The following is a 16,049-nucleotide window of genomic DNA, read 5'->3' on the forward strand; positions in this document are numbered from 1 at the left end:
GACAGTATTCATTTAATGTTTATTGTGATGAAATAAGTAGTGATATCAAAATAGCAAGGTTTGATGTAGTTAAATAAAAAATCAGTGGCGCTACAACCTCTTTCGGTCTTGGCCTCAGATTTCTGAATCTGTTTCATGATCATTTTTAAATATAATAGGCGAGTAGGTGATCAGCCTTTATGGGTCTAAGACATGTCGGTTTCCTCACGATGTTTTCCTTCGCCGTTTGAGTAAATGTTAAATGCGCACATAGAAAGAAAGTCCATTGGTGCACGGGGATCGAACCTACGGCTTCAGGTACGAGAGCCGCACGCTGAAGCCACTAGGCCAACACTGCTCTGATGCTGCTTTGATGTAGTTTATTTCTTTAAATATCATTTTAAAAAATCCCCGTATGAGACAAAACCATTGTTTGATATCGTGTTTTGGGTTTTAGCGAACTACAACACAAATTATGGAGATGTACTCCACTTCACCAACTTTGACAAGGGAGGTGTGAGGAAATATTTAAAGAAGCGGGAAGACTTTATTTTTAAGATAAAAGAGAAAGAGAGAGAGAAGACTTTATTTAAACTTAATTTAGTTATACAAACAATTAAGTTTTTTCTTTTTGATTAAGATTTTTTCGGTTGTCTTTTGTTTAGTATATTTTGATTGATCTGAATCTGAATAAAGATATGTACAGCTGTAGGATTATAAGGTGATATCTCTTTCTGGCAAATCGTGTTTACCCTGTGATCAAAAGAGACAAAAGTATTAAAGAATAGTAATTCCTTTGCACTTTATTTAATTCCAATTTTAAAGTGTTTTCACAAAAACAAACTTTAGTTCAATGAAATGAACTACGCGACGAAATGTAGGGTCATTAACCTCGCAAGGTCACGAACTTTTACTGTTTTGATTTTAATCAGCTGTTATGCGAAACTGTTTTTTAACAGTAAGTTAAAGTATGTTTACCCTGTTAGAAAAAGTATATTGCACATGACAGAACATTAAACATTTGAAAAAAAAACGTTTTCCTTTACGTTAAAACGTAGATTTAATAATTCTATAGCTTCAAAATGTTTTTGATTTTGATTATTTTTATTTAACATACATTATTTGTAAAAAACAATTTAAATACCAGTCTTCATATATAGTCTTTATATATCTACATATATAATTATTACTTCCTATCACACAGTATTGTAGATGACCAGATAATTTTCTGTGTATTACGAGTGATTTGGCGTTTGATGAGTATAAGTATATGCTGTCTCTTTTCATCACTATGTCATACCGCAAACACAATTGGACAGAAAAAGACAAAACAGTACTATAAAATCGTGCAATTTATATAAAAACTCCTTTATTAAAAATAAATGAAGTGACGCTTACAATATAATGTAAATAAGGTTTTTATATTCTAACATGTCAGTCGTTTACCCAACAAAAAGTCTTGTTATTCCACCATAGATTTCTGTGTCTGTTTGACAATTTTGGTAAAGCAATTACGTGCTAATCCAACACACATTACAGAAACATCAAATTATATTTCCATATGTCCTTAATTAGAAGTAAGGTGTTTATAACTTGATAACATAGCTAATTATGTTATTAATAGCGCATTAGGGTCAAATGACGTCACCGTTAATATATATTAAAAACGAAATTCCGTTACATTGCGTGATTATATATTCATTAACATTTGTGGTTTGTTATAATTATTGCTGAAATTTGTTTTCATACGATTACTGAGAACTAAGAACTGAGTAACCAGTGTCGGTCTTGTTCCTTCACGATGTTTTTCTTCACTGTTCGAGCGAATGTTAAATGCATACATAGACAGAACGTCCATTAGTGCACTGCCGGGGATCGACCCTACGACCTCAGGTATGAGAGTCGCACGCTGAAGAAGAATACTACTCTAGTTCAGTTGTAAATAACCTATCTGATCCAACATAATATTAATCAGCGATACTTACACTGTATTGTCAACGAACTCATCTGACAATTTCTATAGAAAATTACTTTAAAGTATGAAAAAATAAAATTACAAATTATGTAGCCGTAAAGCACAAATGATTGCGATAGATAAAAATCAACGAAAAAAATGTTGCCACTCGTGAAAAATGGTAAATTCGTAGAAAAAACAGACGATTTGGAATAAAATTGCTAATGACTGAGGCCATTAAGTAAATTATTTTAATTATAACTTGCTGTTTCGTTTATTCATTTCGGTAATTGTTGAATTCGAAATAAGAAGGGTATTTTTTTTTAAACTAGGAGCCTCACCTGATGTTAACTAATACCACCGCCCATGGACAAGGCCAGAGTAATACTTTATAAATTGACGGCCTTAAGGTACTACACGCACAAATCAACTTGGCACCTGATTTGGCTATAATGACTCTTGGCGAGTTGCCTAGTTAACTTCTGCGTGTAGTACGCTCTTTTCTTAAAGCAAAATTGTTAACATCTACCCGCAGAATTGTGACACTTTATGTTTTTAAATACTTTGTATAATTAAATTCAAAATATTTCCTAAAATTAGGACTATACTATATATACTATTGAAAGTCAAATATACAATATTTCGCATAAATTGACTTGATAATTATATGTATAGACCATGAACCTACGAAACATGAAAAAAACTACTTATCTAAAATAAAATAGGCGTAATAAAAATGCAGCAGGTAACTATATTATTATGTAGATACATGATGCCCACATATTTACGAAAGAAATAATTATCATGTAGATTGTTAAACATGTTTTATTCCGGTAAAATGGCTATATAGACCTATCTATTACATAACATGTTTGCAATATTGTCACTATGTTAGAGATACTTTATGTTATAAACTACACTAATTTATATGAGCCTTTTTCAAATGACAGTTGGGAGTTGATACAAAATTAAACCGAATTAAACCCGTCCATTTTAAGACGTCTGTCTTAACGTGGCTACTGATCGTTAAATTATGGAGGCGGCATTTTTGCACCATGCCATTATTATTTTTATCACTTTCGTCCGACACTAATTAAAAATAATATTTTTATTACTATATAATATACAAAGTATTTCAGAACCATTCAACTTTGGGTCCTTCAAGAAACTAGTACCGTGTCTTAAATGGCTTGCAACGCACCTGCGATGCTTCTGGGAATGTGAATGTGATTTTGATATCACTTAACATCAGATGAACCTCCTGCCCGTTTGCCTCCTATAACATAAAAACAATTACCAGAAGGCTCGCAAGTGCGTAGCCTACCTTTTAAGAATTGGTACGCTCTTTCTTTTTTCTTTCTAAATGCTGTCTCCGACAATATCGATGTCTTTATATGTTCGCTTTATTTACAGTATAGTATATATAATTATATCTTATGTATTTAATTTCAACATTATCATATCGGCTTAGTACTTTTTTTGGGTATAAAAAAAGCTTAAGATAATTTGTCGCATAATTTTTCCGTTTTATATAAAATACTATACCTTCTCCATCCGATCTTATTCGTGTCTAAGGGCAGACGGACGTCTGAATGGCGTCTCATTATCTTTAATTATATACCGATTCTTCACTGACCCCTGCAGATCGAGTATTTATCTACATTTTAATCTACATACATTAAAATCCATAGCAATTAGCATTGAAACAATTTATTAAATCTATTGCCTTAAGACATTATGACGAAAAAAAAGTCCATTTTACTTGTTCTTTGAAGTGAAACTTCTTTAGGCGCATGAGGGTATTTTTTTTACGGATAAAACGTCACGAGATGTGCAGCGTTTTTGACGTAGAAAAGGGAGAGAGCGATTGTGACCCATTGAGAGAGAGAGAGAGAAAGGGAGATCGAGAAATAATACACGCTAGTGGTTGATGTATTCGTTTAGTAGTTACATATTAGAGCTTTAGATGGAAATTCTGTCGCATAACGTCTTGTGCAGTAAACTTATACTTTTTATTTCTTTATAATATCTTAAGCTCGTAAACAGTGTAAATATATACAAATATATGGAGTGATCAAAAACACACACAGTAATAATTAATTTACTAAGAAGTTTCATTTCTGACATGCATACTTTTTTTACGCACTTTTTTTCATTGTTAAGTTATGTAACCAGCTAGGTATCCACTAAGCAGAGTAGCAGATCTTTAAATCCCGCCACGAATTTGGGAGCTTTCTGTGGGCGGCAATGTCACTTACCATCGAAAGCTTTCGTTTGCCTATAAAAACATCTTGATTTCCTTAGTGATTTCGCTGCAATATATGTTTCATATCACCCTAACCTCTCTTATTGTTAGTGTATTTATTATCCTTATAACTATTGTGAGCCCTATTTGGTTTAGTTCCAGTCAACATATCGGGGTATTTCATCACGACAGAAATGGATGGAAGAATCAAATAATAGAATCAGAATTATAAAAGTTAAGAAGACGTCCTGTATCTAAAGGAGGTCGATACTACGGAACAGGTAGTAATAGAAATAACAAACTATACACTGATTTTTAAATCCGTAGAATTCTGACAGCTAAATTTTTTTATATGTCTGAGATGGCAAACCTTTTTAAAGCTAAAGTAAAAAGTAAAAAGTAGCTTTATTATTATTATATTTAATAATAAATAAGGTACAGTATATATTGTTATATATATTCTTTGCAGAATAAATTGGGTATAATACACAGAACTAGTAATGTATTTACGTTCTACACATTTCTTTACGTGGACAAATTTTCCACGTTTTCCGCCGCGTAATCATATTGAAAGCGAACTTTAAGCTAGTGGAAAAAAGCTTCAAACAGACAATCTCTAGTACTCAGGGTAAAAAGGGGAACGCGGGCTAAAAAGCGTAATTATGTTGATTATTTAGGTCGTAATGCGACTGCCACCCTGTCATTAATCGTCCCCCCTCCTCCACACTCTTTATTATTTCGTTTCAATTATTTTTGTGATTATCTTTTTATAGCGGGCGCATTAAAACTCAAAATAACAGCGCATTAAAGATAATTTGAGAACACGAACTGTTATTGACACTTTATGGAGTAGCTCTGTGCCACTTCGGCGTTCTTTTTCGTTGTATTATCTGTGTTTGTCACGTTTAATTTGACAGTTACTTTTCAGTGTTTGAATGCTCTTCTGTGCTCTATTCTCTATTCACACAAGACTCTCTTGCTATTTAATAGACAATGTAAGCTGGTATAATGTAATAATCTCACCCTTATGAACTTGACTTAAATCCTATAACCCCTGGATGGGGCAGAGGGCGTCCACAGTGAGTGTCCATCGCGTTTTTGAGCCTCATATTTTAAATCGCTCCAAGTCTTTGCGGTTCTCTTTGCCTCATCTGAATTAAACGTCGCCAGTATTGCTTAGGATGGCCACGCCTTCACTTACTTTGCTTCAAACCAAGCCCCTGCTTGGGAATATAATTGGAATCTGGAGTTTATGACCTACCCATTTTCACTTGAGTCGCTTGATCTGCTGAGTAATTAGGTTTTCTCGCAAGCTCACTCTTAAAAAGTTATGATAGTTTTTCCAAATACTTAAGTGCATACGTACTCGCGTAATGAGTGCGCTCCCGGAACGCCCAGACATTTTAGACAAAATTTTTGAATGACTATTCGATAATATGTATTGTGAGAAAATTTATGAATGGCGGGAACAAGAAACTAAAACCAGTTTCTTACTCTTTTTTGGTGTATACCCAAATATGATCACCTCGTAAGTTTTGCCGTTTTCGACTTCTTTCAAGAGATGAGTGTGCCAAATCTGTCAAAGTGACAGTCAACCCGGTCAAAAAATGTACGTTTTTATAGCCCGTTTTATAAATTAAAAAAAACACATATTTCTATAATATTTTAACATCTGTTTAACTATATTTTATAAATATAAACTTAATATTCAATTTGAACAATCTTTTAAGTATTATTAAAAAAATACAAAGTTTCTTTTAGCCGCACCTGAAAATATCTATCAAAGCATTGAATGGCTTTGAATTTTTAAGATTCTATTCATTCGAATTATTCTAAAGCATTAATAACAAATATAATTATAACGCGACGCGTGACTATTAACAATAGAAGTTGGATTTGCCAACCCTTATTCGTATTACTAATGAATCGCGGAATTCATTTAAAACTAGACTTTAATATAAATTAATAAAGTTTAAAGTCGTATAAATATAGATATAAATGCATTATTATAAACCTTTATGGATGGGCAATTTTTATGATTGTGCTCGTACAGATGTATAAAATCGTTAAATCTTCGGCTTGGAGCGACGGAGCACGATTTTCTACATTATAAACTTTAATTGCCGTATTGTTGCTTAAAATATTAATTGCATTTTAAACAATGCCTTTCCAATGGGAGAATTTATAAGTGTTGGTAGGGATTTCAATTATTGTTATGATAATCCAAAATTGCGTAATGTATTATAAAAAAATATATAAATATGTATGCCTTTATTCGAGAACATTCCATGTTATTTTGTTTTACACTAGTACTCGACCTCCGAGTGAAAGCCTCCTCCAAATTCATCCACTTGTGTCTATTTCTCGAGACAATTGTCAAATTCTGCCCCGCTTTCCCTTTTATTCCATGTTTACAAGGATCTGGTAGTACGTCCTCTCTTTCTTCTTATTATTGGGCCATTCCAAGTAAGGCTTTTCTTGACCCATGGCGTGACGTATATCGCAAATTATTAATAGAAATCAATTTTTTTTTCAATACATCCAAAGGTATTATCATCGTAGGTATTAAAACTGTTATTTGCCAGTGCCTCACCACTTCTTTTATTTTTTAAAGCAATTTTAGCACTAGCTGATTTAGTGACCTTCTATTTCTGCAAAAATTTCTATAAAGCAGACAACATTCTGAACCTTAAAATATTTGACAACTAAGTAACAATTAAAAAAAAACAACGTGTTTTGAAGCAAAAAACGTATTATATTGGAAAATTAAATTATTTGTAGTTGACACATGTATCTCACCGTTTGAACCTTCCATGAACCCAACAACTTTAACATCAAAATAAGCCCGATCCATCTTGCCTTTCTCGAGTTTTAGCGCGACTAATTTCATACAATATATAGATAATTAATATCCAAAATTATCCATTGCCAACATAGTCAAATCCTTTCAATGTTATTCTATAATGCGTATTCGATAATCTGTAAAGAACTTCACGCTTCAAATTGTCAGGTAAATACATGGCAACACGTTTCCACAGAGCATACAAACGTTATTTTATCTGTGCGCGGTTGCGTTCGAAAATTGAAAGTGGCAGTGCGAAAGCATGGAGCATTGATGTATCCGCTGATCTATTATTATATTTAGCGCACGTTAACTGGCCATCGGTGAAAGCGAAACCGTTTTCAATTGTTATCTCACTCGGCCGTTAATTGACCGATATTTGTAAATGTGCACGGGGTTAATTTTGTGTTTTAATCACGCTAGTTTTAACCGTTGACGGCTTGGGGTGATTCACCGTTCGACTTTCATTCTGTACGTTCGATTGTGTCACGTTTAATTTATTTGTTACTATTTTATTGAGAGAGAGAGAGCTATATAATAATAGTGATTAATTTTTAACGATCAATCCAATATTGTCCTTATAAGCTTTATATTCATGCATAAAATGCACCCGCGTGACTTAGAAATAGTGAAGTTAAAAACAGTTTTTTAATCTGTTGAAATACACAAATTGAAACACGCTATTTGTAATAACTATCCGTAGCGTGACGTAAAAGCTCTTACTGACAGCTGCTTAAGCTTTATAAATGGATGTTTATGGCTATGTTAACTAATTTTTTTTATCTCCGAGGTGGAAATGGCATATACGCAAGCCCCACATTACCGAGGGCAAAGTATGTGGGTCTCGACTCACTCCAGGCGTCTTCTCTGCTATACAAAGAGGGTGAGCCCACTAGAATTCTGAACTTTTAAAGAAAAATCTATTCTTTGACAACTGTAAACTATCAGTTCAGGTCAAATTAAATTTCTTGATTTATTTTTAGTAGGCAAACCCTTAAAATCCAAAAATGATTATAAAACACATGATTTCAGAAAAACATAATACTTAATAGTAATATATAAATATATATAGTATAATTAGATTTTACTGATAAAGCTTAGAATAATTTAGATTAAATATTATACGCCCGTACTGTTCAATACTTAAGTTAGACAAAACATTACCTAATTGTTACTTATAAACTTACTCAACCCGCTAAACAATTTAAAATATAATAAAAGTCTTTTATTTCAGACACTAAGTACATACAAATACATTTATAATTATTTTTTATTCCTTGGTAGGTACTTATCATTCTATGTCATACTGTTTATTTTAAACAGTGGTATTAAGTTTTTTATATCGCTTAAAAAATCACTTTTTATAAACACCTCTTAACTGATTTAGCCGTTAAAACTTTCAAGAGCCGGAGTACCTACATTAACGATTTGAGTTACTGGTTAAACTAATTCTGTTGTATTCAGAGTGCGTCATATAATTTGACTATAAATTATATAGTACTTTAGTCGCTGCGTTTCCTTGCAATTGTTCCCTTGATGTACGCCGTTAACTTTTGTTTTGGCTATAATACTTCAAAGAGCTAGGCTAATTTAAGCATCTAGACTTGACGTATTTAAATTAACTTATCTAAGAGTCATCAGGTAGAGAAAATTTGTTCATCATATATTTTATTTTAAAAAGGCACACAAACGAAACATTTACATAAAACATACAAACACACAATACATGTGCGTCAATGACAATTGTGCAGAACATTCTAGGGTTACAATAATAAAAGAGAAAATAATATAATGAAATTTGTCAAAATAAACTAAATTAAGAGCTAATAATAATAATAAGAGCGTACCAATTCTTAAAAGTCCAGAAACGCACTCGCGAGCCCTCTGGCATTGAGAGTATCCATGGGCGGCGGTATCACTTAACATCAGGTGAGCCTCCTGCCCGTTTGCCCCCTGATCTATCAGAAATACAACAATTTTCAGCCCTAGGTCGCCAAATTCTTGAAAATGTTTGTGTAAGTTATACCCTAACTAAACAAATAAATAAAACACGGAACAAGTGTAGTGAATATACATAGCTAATGGGTGGATAATTCGTACGTTTGCATTACAAAAAAATCCCCGTAGATTCCTGGAGGCGCGTAAAGAGCACTTGTCGCGCTCTTGCCGCACAAAAGCTCTCACTACTGCCCTTCCCCGGGTGTTCCCGATCACTTATACGAACACCATTGTTCTAAAATTATATTGCGACGCGTGCCTCATTATTACATTTTTATTCACTGTTTTCCAATCCACAACAAACGCGTTCAATTAACAAAAATCACAATAACCTTATCAAACATCGAGCGCCGAAAAATATAATTAGAAGGCGCGCGTAATTCTAATTTTGAATTCAAATTAAAGCCGCTTAATGCGCGGGAGCGACCCCGTAAAAAAAAAGAGTTGACGAGTGCTCGCGGGGTGGTAATTTTTCATTAATTTAAGTTCACCATTCCCTGTTTTGTTTGCTTTTAATCGCATTTCTAATTAATCCCGTCGAGAATAACGTGACAACTGTCGACTATGGCGGCCATTTTTTTCGTGGGCCAGTATAGCAGATGTCGGCCGATTTCCATTTGTTTCTGAGATTAATGATTCGGTGCGATTGTGAATTTTTCCGGTCGGCTTTTGTTGTTTTAGAAGCAATTTGTCCGCTTACTGTAGAGGGCATTCGTTAAATGCCTCACAATGATATTGAACACAAGGGCTTAAACTCAAAGCAATCTAAAATACCAATCTCTTGTATTATTTGAAATTGCCCGTAAAGTGTTTACACGTAAGACTAATTTATTGTTCTCTCATACTTGATATACTGATAATATAAATACATTGTCACTTCACTGATACATTATTAGATCTAGCGTTATCTTAAGACTAATTTAAGTAAGTCGACTAGTTTAAGCTACGAATTAGTATATTATGTAACATAACTAACTATTGACACTATTACTCATTAGCACGCGTTCTATTTTTCCACTTACCACTGTTAGGCAATACTAAAGTACACTAAAACTTCAATATTCTAAAAGCGGTTCTATTTATCTATGTTTCCTGTGATAATTTCGAACTTTGTATAAATATTATTAAGATTCATTTTGCCTACACGATTTCTTTTGTTGCTTTGACTTCATCATCATAGCTGGCTTGTATATTCAAATGGAACTCTTTTTCAAGGGTTAAGCATAGAGCAAATACCACCGCTTGACTTATTTCGTCCACTCTCGACAAATTTAACATGCAGGCTCGGTTATTTATTGTTCTTTTTAATCGCACACCCCTCACTTAGGTACTTCTATTTTACTAGACTAACTCCTATTTTTTATTTTTTTTAACTTAACTGAGGAACTACATTCAATATTAATCGTTATAACTATAATATTGTCTCTTCATCAAAACATTAACATTCAATCAAAAACGGAAATTATTAGTAATTTAGTTCAAAGACTGTTATAGTTTTTATTCCAATTTATATGTTCTTAAAACGTTGAACCAATGAAATATTAAATAGATTTATGTTATTTTATTAACGTTGTATATTCAGCAAAAGATGTGAACTCAGGAATACAGGTCAAATATATATCAATATATCATCATCAATATAAACATCGACTTAAACTATTAATGTTTTTGCACGTAATTACTGACAACTTTCAAAACAAATGTTTACAGACGTTTCAATGTCCTGTCTAAAATCCGTGACACAGAGCATTAATTCAACAGAGCAACGAGCAGGGGGGCATCTACTTAAGGGCTTTTTGGACTGCAGCCCAGGGTTTGCAGTCCCCACTGATAACAATAGGCGAGTCCTTAAACCTTATGTTGAAATATTTGAGATCAATCAACCCATGTCCGATTTGCGTATTGAATGGAACGGGTTATTCCCCGGCCCTTACGGTTAGTGTATTTTTCGCGTGTGCGTCTATTACTGGGGACTTCCCCGTTAAAGCCCAGAGCCTCACGATCTTAGCAGTTTTAAATTTTTACAGCACCTGTACGACAATAAAACCATGTACAGTGTATGTTTTTGTAAAGGACAAAACGTAAATGGAGAGCATCGCTTAGTATTTGGAATCGATTGGAAAAGCAATCAAACTCTAGTACCAATGTTTTTGATATTAAAATAGAGCTGCATAGATTTTGATTAGTCGAGAATAGAAAATAACTAACAGGAATGCATGTGTGTAAATGTTAGATAGAAAAAGATACTGAGTATTGTTTTGAATAAATGTACTGTGGGTGGACGGTAATATTTTATTGTGTTTATTCAATAGAGTTATGATTAGGGAGATACAGCATTATGTCATAATGAGGCCTATTTTAGAGTGAACTGGCTGAAAGAAAAATTTGCCCAATTAACATTCGCTCGTACGATGAAGGAAACCATATCGTCAGGAAACTGTCTTGCCCTAGACCCAATTGTTGACAGCGTGTGTCAGGCACAGGGGATCACCTACTTGCCTATTTGATTAACATATTATGAAACTAGTGATTCGCCCCGGCTTCGCACGGGTGCAATGCTGATGAAAAGCACGTTTTATTAAGTATTATTATTTTCCTCGCTAGAGAGCTTCAATAATAAACTCGTCTGACTCTGCTAAATTCAAATTTCGGTTTCGGTACTGCCGCAAACCTACGTCCCGGATGGATTACGTTATCGTAATTTTAGTAAGGATGCCTATTTTTTTTGAAAATGAAATATAGCCTATGTCACTCAGGAATGATGTAGCTTTCCAACAGTGAAAGAATTTTTCAAATCTGCCAAGTAGTTTCGGAGCCTATTCAATTCATACAAACAAACAAACAAACAAAAAATCAAACCTTTCCTCTTTATAATATTAGTATAGACAGGTACAGAAATCAAATCAAATATAAATTTATTTATTAAATTTAGATGCGACTTAAGGCATGCTTATGAATGTCAAAAACGTTTACAAATGTGCTCCTTACAAACGTTGTGTAAAAGAAAAAGACATGGCGATTATAAAGAGTGGCGGAGAGTTTATTGTCAGTTCTTCTCTTCCGTTCTACGCCCATGAATTCAGAACTGGCAGTAAATGTAAAATTTTTAGCATTCAATGTACCTATATTACTTTTTTTTAGGATTACCTACATGAATCAATGATTTTTTATTTTGTGAGGCCTAGACCTAAAAAGGTTGTAAGCGCCACTGATTTATTTTTAAGATATGTTTAATTACAAAATAGTTAGAATTGTTAAATAAAATATGAAAGTTCACCGTTTACTCGTTAGACATTGGGTTCTTGAAAAGGTTTAGGAGATATTGGAAAGATTTAAATTGGGAACTTAGATACTCGTTAAAAAGGCATGAAACAAACAAGAAAACTAACCCCCAATGAGAATTACGAACCTACAAACTCACCTTTTGCATGCACCGGTCAAAATATCAAAGTTATTTCCATCGTCTCAACGCTCGATACATCTTCGAAGCGCCTTACCTTATTTAAAATTTAATCTCGACTCTGCACCAAGAACAATGTTTATTAGAAATTTATAATTATAGCTATAGCGTACTGCCAAAATACGCCTACGCCTTACGTATTCGAGTACGTAAAGCCAGCCTTTATCGTCTGCAGTGCACTATAAGTGTCTGGAGCCTGTAAATTTTCGCAGCGGCGATCTGCGGTCGGTCTTTGTGCTATTAATTTGTAATGTCCCCCTCACAGGCCGCCTAGAGTCGTGCAGGGGGTGGGTATCGCTGGATAGATCTAGGCATAACTAGTTTTGGCTTTAAGATTTTCGTCTTTGTTTATCTTGATATAGTACCTATTAATACTGCATAGAATTGTATTCTAGGTTTGCGAGGTTTTCGTAATAAAAAAAAACCTACGTTCTCCTATGTTTCAAAGTAGATCCCATATTAGAAGCCCCATAGCCAATTACCAGATGTATCCACAATAACTGTCCTGGAAACGACTATGTTAACGATAGAACAAAAAAGATATCAAAGTATGTTAATATCGTCAGATATATCCTCAGATCATATGGCATATCGAGTCCTTGCCGATCTTCAATGGGGGCCCGCGTTTCCGATAGGATTAAGCCAGACTTACTGCTCGGTCAGAAACACGGCGCGACGCAACCCCTCCCCCCACCGGCCTAGCCTCACCCCCCTATCACCCGGCGCATTAGGAGCAATCATATTCGACGGCCGCTACGTTTTGGCATCAGTTCGTATTGCTTAGGCCGGGCAGCTATTTGCAGAACAATGATTGGTAGTGTCTTAGTTTGTAAGGTCGTTAAGGCTCAGTTTTGCTTGCCGGAGTTAGAGTTGATTGGAGTGGTAAGATAGAGCGTTTTGTTGTTTGTTTTTGTTGCATTCGATACGTTTATAGGACATTGGGTTATCGAGTTATCCAGATGTATCTTATGCGTGCAGATCACTGTGTCATTTGATTCACTTTGATACGCAGAACTGTGAATCTTTTAATAATTATTATTTCTGTATTGTTTTTCTAAAGTAAGTAGTTGAACATTTCGGACTAGTATTCATTAATTTGAATCGATTTATTTATTACAATAATGTAATATATGATAAAGAGAAATGCAATCGAATCAGAAGAATATTAATAAAATTGACAGTATTCTATTTAAACCATTGTTTTTTATATAACAATAAAACGGGCAGGAGGCTCATCTGATGTGAAGTGATACCGCCGCCTATACATTCACATTGCCAAAGGGCTCGCAAGTACGTTTCCGGCCTTTTAAGAAATAGTATGCTCTTACATTTTTAAAATTCATATTCAAAATGACATCTATACGGGACTCTTGGCAGCTATTATGGAAACTATAATTTCAGTTTTCTTTAGTTTTCACAAAATTATTGTGGACTTATAACAAAAACTTCGGCGACTTCTTCTCTTCCGTTCTACGCCCTTGATTTGAGGACTGGCAGTAAATGTGAGATTAGAAGCATTTCATATACAATTCTGATTTTGGCGTTCGTAGTAGAAGTGTACGTATAAATTGTGTTACATATATGAATAAATTATATTGAATTTGAATACAATCTAAATCATGGTATACATTTGAAAACCACAGTTTGTATTAAGTTACAATAGTAGGCTTGTCAGATGCGTATATACATATAAAAAAAAAATCTTTCTTCTAATAACTACTTAACAGAAAAATCTATTGAAGACTTCATACATCATTACATAAAGATAATAATAATTATTATTATATGCAAAGTACTATATTTATAGCATAACGTAAAATTTAAATAAAATAAGAACTAATTAAACATACACAAGCCAGCACAACATCGGATTAATGAGACCATATGGTCTGGAGACAACTCTATAAGAATTTGAATGAAGTTTTTTTTCTAGAACAGGGGGCAAACGGGCAGGAGGCTTACTAGATAAGTGTTACCGCCGCCCATGGACACTCAATGCCAGAGGGAATTACCGACAAAAACCTCAAGTTTTCTGGAATTACCGTCAACAACTATATCGTAAATCCCGATCCAAATTATAGTATCCATTTGTAATAATACCAAAGCTCGAAGCGCCCTAACATTCCAATCGAAATTTCGGTCAATACAATACGAGAAACCGATAAATCTATACAAGTTGATATACAAGTATTTCCAAGGAAAGCTTCTAAGTATCATAAAAGCTCGCATTATCTACACTCTAATTCGTTCCTAGTATTCGCGTTTACGAGAAATGTTCATTAGATTACATTTGCATGGATTTGTACGGATACGTATGGAAAAACAAAGCTTTATCTTCGGGATTAGGTTTAGAATTTATTTTCTATCTAACTAGCCCGCTTAATCACCTTTTATATTGGAAAAAATAGTCTTAGCATTTTTGTTTTTGACACATACGCGTTTAGTATGTATGACTATTATTATACAATCATAATAATAGTCAATATATGTTCCACTCAGAGTAGGTTATTTGTTAATTATATTTTTGAAGACAAGTAGATAGATCTATTGTGACACATGCCAACCATTTTTGGAAGACATGCCGGTTTCTTTACCTAGTCTTCAATTGCGTTGAACAAGCGCTAAATACACACACAGAACGCCGAGATACGAATGCGAGACTTCAAAGTTGAGAGACGTTTCAACCACTAAGTCATTGCTATAGGATAAAATAGTGAATAAAATTTATATTTGCTATAAAATGTTTTATAAAAAAATTATATAAATTTAGATTTTTTAAGTTATACATATCGCCTGGTTGAGATTTTATACTTGCGTTAATACTATTAATAGACGTGCTAAACATTTGGGACAAACATCTCAAACGTTATATAATCCAAGCAGAAAATTCGAGGAAAATGCAAGTGAAAAATCCAGCGAAAGTTCGATAAAAAAACACTAACATCTTTAACAAAGAATGAAAGGCATCCGAGGCATCCCAACAAAGCAAAGCCCACACGAAACCCGCGTTGATTTTCAAAGCGTTTGCCTCCCACAGGTAAATAAAGAGGGAATTTTCCTTCCGAATGCCGACTCCGCCGGATCTTGACCTATTTGTTGGTACGCGTTGGGGTAGGTCAGGCACAGGCTTCGTTCTTTTGTGGCTTTGGTGTTTGTCTCGCAAGTTTATACGTGTTGTTAGCTTTTCGTTTACGTGCGGATATGAGTTCTTTAATACGCCTTGTCTATCGCTTAACCGTAGTTTGTTTATGAAACATGACTACTCAAATCTTTACGAAGTTTTCTGTAACATATGCTTTGATAGTTAAACAATATCACGTATGTTTAAAAAATTATATTATTTAGTTTCAATTACTTGAATACGTCTAAGAAGGATAATAATATAGTTATTCGGGTTTTGTGTTCTGCTTTAGATTCTGTCAAAAACATTGATGCTTTTTTGCACTCCTCTACTGCTTTATAAAAAAAAATTAAAACAACTATTAATGTCCTAACTCTTACATGTATGTATATGTGTCGTTATCATGTTTTGTTTTGTTTCTATCATCATGTATGTATTTATATTAGTGAA

General features: G+C 33.8%; 1 protein-coding gene across 6 annotated transcripts in view; it reads left to right on the forward strand.

The window, feature by feature from the left end:
• LOC110995235 (POU domain, class 6, transcription factor 2) overlaps positions 1-16,049 on the forward strand; it is a 118,015-nt gene that overhangs the window by 11,893 nt on the left and 90,073 nt on the right. Inside the window, exon 3 of one of the 6 annotated variants that reach the window (XM_022262298.2) lies at positions 7,811-7,903. The exons of the other annotated variants lie outside the window; for them this stretch is intronic. The gene's annotated coding sequence lies outside the window, so the exon portion shown is untranslated. The remainder of the gene's footprint in view (positions 1-7,810; positions 7,904-16,049) is intronic. 6 annotated transcript variants of the gene reach the window in all.

This window comes from Pieris rapae, chromosome 14 (genome assembly GCF_905147795.1).
Source record: "Pieris rapae chromosome 14, ilPieRapa1.1, whole genome shotgun sequence".
NCBI classification, from domain to species: Eukaryota; Metazoa; Arthropoda; class Insecta; order Lepidoptera; family Pieridae; genus Pieris; species Pieris rapae.